Genomic DNA, 3,549 nt, shown 5'->3' with positions numbered 1-3,549 from the left:
CTTTCCCTTATTTTGTTCTTTTAAACAGGAATCTTTGCTAACTGCTTCAATAAAGAAGGTAAAAGATAAATTATTTCTCATAGATAAAGATGAACCATATGGACCAACTGTATTGGCCAAGAATAAGAAGAATTTACATTAAAGGAAGACTATGAAACAAAGAGCTCTTTCACACTTTCAACTTGCAAGGCAGAATGTAAAAGCAAGACATAGAGGCAAATAACTTCACTTGAGCTTGACAGATATGTTACAGACACAAATTTCATCAAGGAGGATAAATCCCAATAAAACTTTCTGTCAAACAGAATCTCTTGATCTATACTAACAGAAATTACAGGTATGTCTCATGAACAGCCAAAATCTGTGTCAGCAAAGACATTAACTTTCCCATCCACTGACAGGTTGGTGCTTAAGAATGACCCAGTATTTTAAGAATATGGTGTACTTTCCTCTTCTTGGAACAAGTATCTGAAAGTGCACAAAGGTGAAATTCATCCAGGTTTAAGACTAGAGAGAAAAATCAAGCAAAAATTACAATCTGTGGTTCAATAAAAGCAGACTCTGCAGGTGCAGAGTGCTAAGATATCACCACTCTGGTAGACCTTCTGACCAATGGGGCACAAAAATTTACTTTACCTAAGCACTTCTAGTTAAAACAAACAAATAAATATATCAGCAGTGTTTTCATCTCTAACACCTTAATCCAAGCAAGACTGACAGGAAAGAAAATGTTCAAGTTTTATTCAGATCTAATATTGTTTGAAGACAGTAGGGTTGGAAACTCTCAAGCAGCATATCAAGGAATATTACTTTCTCTTCACTCCAAGCTTCAGGATTTCAAGCAACACCACAGATTAAACACAATGAGAATTTAGGAAACAAGCCTCTTCACACAGTGATTTATTAACTAACATAATGCACTAGATGGCATAGTGCTAGTAACAAATCACAACAATATCCCAATAAAAAGATAGTTAAAAAAATCAACATGGTGGCCTTCACAGGACTGACACCCCCAAAAAAAACCAGAAAGAAAGAGAGAAAGAAAGAAAGAAAAAAATCTCAAACAAGAAGTCCCTATTGGAAGCAAGGCTGCTTAGCAACCAGCCTTTAGTTGCTAGGATGCACCCCTTTAACATACCATCATGAATACTAGCACAGCAAAAGAATAATTTGGTATGAACAAAAGCCTATGAAAGAGAGCGGGACTTAAGTGCGTCTGGTTTCCCCTCAGAGAACAATGCAGCTGCCAAACCGATCTGGAAGCCCCGACATCATTGTTCCACCAACCCCACAATCTGGTCTGACTCGAGGAAGTCTAGTTAATGGGCAACACTTTTAAGCTGGACTGAAAAGTTGAGCTGGCTCATGTACTGCTGCCACAGAATACAGGGAGATAATGGGTCACTGCCTAAATCCGTGTACTGTGAAATGTCATTTTAGTATTGAACTAAAAGTAAAGGGAGGGGTATTTTTTTGGAGGGGGGAAGGAGGCTGCATATTAACAGCCTGGAATCAACAAAGCTTGAAGTGCACAGAGGATTTTTTTTTTTTTTAAATGTTAGTTAAAATAATACTTAAGTCATTCTCCAATAGCCTCTTCCTTGAAGTTTAAGTGCTTTACAGCAACTACAATTATAACACCCTCCAATGGCATTCAAAGGAGTCACTAGCATATGAATGCCTCTGAAGATCAGGCATTATATGAAACATACTTGAGATGATTTGCAAATCAACTGTGTATGAAAAATGACCATAAACTGAGCTTTGTCCCTTGTTAGGAATGTATACATAGTAAGTCTCGCATCTATCTGCTTCAAGTCCCCTGTCAACCTCCACCTCGCTCCAATATATAACTGCTTCTTTTACACAGAACTCTGCTGGTTTTCAGAAACTATTTAAAGAAGGTAAAAAGAGCAGCAGCTTTCAAATCTGCCATAGATAGTACATAGTCATCATATTATTGCTTTAAAAGGGTAGTTAAAATTATGTATATACTGTAAATCCAAAGCTAAAGATTTCTGAAATAGTTTTGCATAAGCAGTACCCTATTCCTGGCATTTGGCCTAAACCCTCCATGAAAACTATTTTCAGACAATTTTTTTTTGTTTGTGAACTTTGCACACTCTATTTGTGGTCAACTGCACCCCTATAGAACTGCTAGACTTTGGAGTTGCCAGTATGTCCTTTATGAGATTCACTGTTGAATACTGTTGGAATTGATTGTTTTATCTTGATTTGGTTAGTGAACAACAACATGCCAGCCACTCTACTGAATGAGTGTGTATTCTAAACCAATACCAGTGTACCTATATAGGACAATGAAGCTCATGAAAATCAGAGAAGGTCACATTTACCCAAGGAGTAAAATCAGGTAAGAAAGAACTCCTTGCACCCTTTATTTACAAGGAACTCTCAAGATGCACATATGGTTTTAAAGTATGCTTAATGATACAATGCAATATAGCTAGGAAAAATACCTGATACAAATTCTGACTCAACTGAGAGGCAACCAACCAACCAACCGTCAGTCGAAAAATTCTTATTTACAAAGTCTTCAACTTTTGGTTATGCTCACCACAGCTGAATAGCAGAATCTGTATTTTTAACGAAAAAGTTAATAAAACTCCCAATTTAGACATGACAGTGTATGTTTTAAACTATAGCCTGTCTAAAAATCACAGTACCTCACACTAGGTTCACTGTTATAGGTCCAAAAAACTGTATCACTGAGTCAAATACTTTTATCAAGTATAACTGTAATACTCCAAATGAGCACTGTGCTACTACATTGCAAAAGTATAATCTTTTCCCATTTCTTAGAAATCACCACAGTTTTCCACTAGCAATTTAACAACAGTCAGCTCTTTAGTTCACCCTCACACAAAACACAAATATTTCTCAAAGGGATGTGGGCAAGGAGATAATCTAATCTTTTAATGTGTATTCAGTGTATTTCCACTTACAACTGAGCATCAGAAAATCAATTGAATGCAAATATAGTTGACAGAGGAAAATAACAAGGAGTAAAATAGTGCATCATGTGGCACAGAAATTGCGTATTCTCAAAAGATTGTCAAAAGTTGCTGAAGATACAATCTACAGGGAAATAGTTTAGCATGTTTTCACACAGGCAGACTTTTTCTCAGTCTTTTAAACACAAAATGGAAAATACTGAAACCACAGTTAGTTGAAACACTGTCATTACTTGTCACAAGTGCAGAGCTGATTGGAAAAGGAAAAAATGAATGTATCAGTTATCCAAATTATAAAGATACTGCAACAATGCAAATAAAATAATGAATATGTAATAAATACCTACTGCTGTAGATTCTATGTATTTAATTACCATTGTATTTCAGCGAGTGCTGTTGTCTGCATCATTCTATCCAACAAAGGAAGGATGTCTCATTGAACAGATTGGTTAATGCTCTGGGGCAACAGATGTCTACTGGAACTGCAGGAGACCAGCAACTGGTGGCCTGCCCATCTTCTGAAAACTTTCAATAGACTCATGCATATGTTCACACAATAGGGCATGTGGTAGAA

At 36.5% G+C, this 3,549-nt stretch overlaps 1 protein-coding gene across 1 annotated transcript in view; it reads right to left on the bottom strand.

Annotated features, from left to right (window-relative positions):
- Positions 1–3,549, bottom strand: part of ZC3H12C (zinc finger CCCH-type containing 12C) — a 26,264-nt gene that overhangs the window by 21,883 nt on the left and 832 nt on the right. The gene's annotated exons all lie outside the window — the stretch shown is intronic.

The sequence above is a fragment of the Chaetura pelagica genome, unplaced genomic scaffold (genome assembly GCF_000747805.2).
Source record: "Chaetura pelagica isolate M959 unplaced genomic scaffold, ChaPel_1.0 scaffold85, whole genome shotgun sequence".
NCBI lineage: Eukaryota > Metazoa > Chordata > Aves > Apodiformes > Apodidae > Chaetura > Chaetura pelagica.
This window is presented reverse-complemented; position numbering and strand designations above follow the sequence as displayed.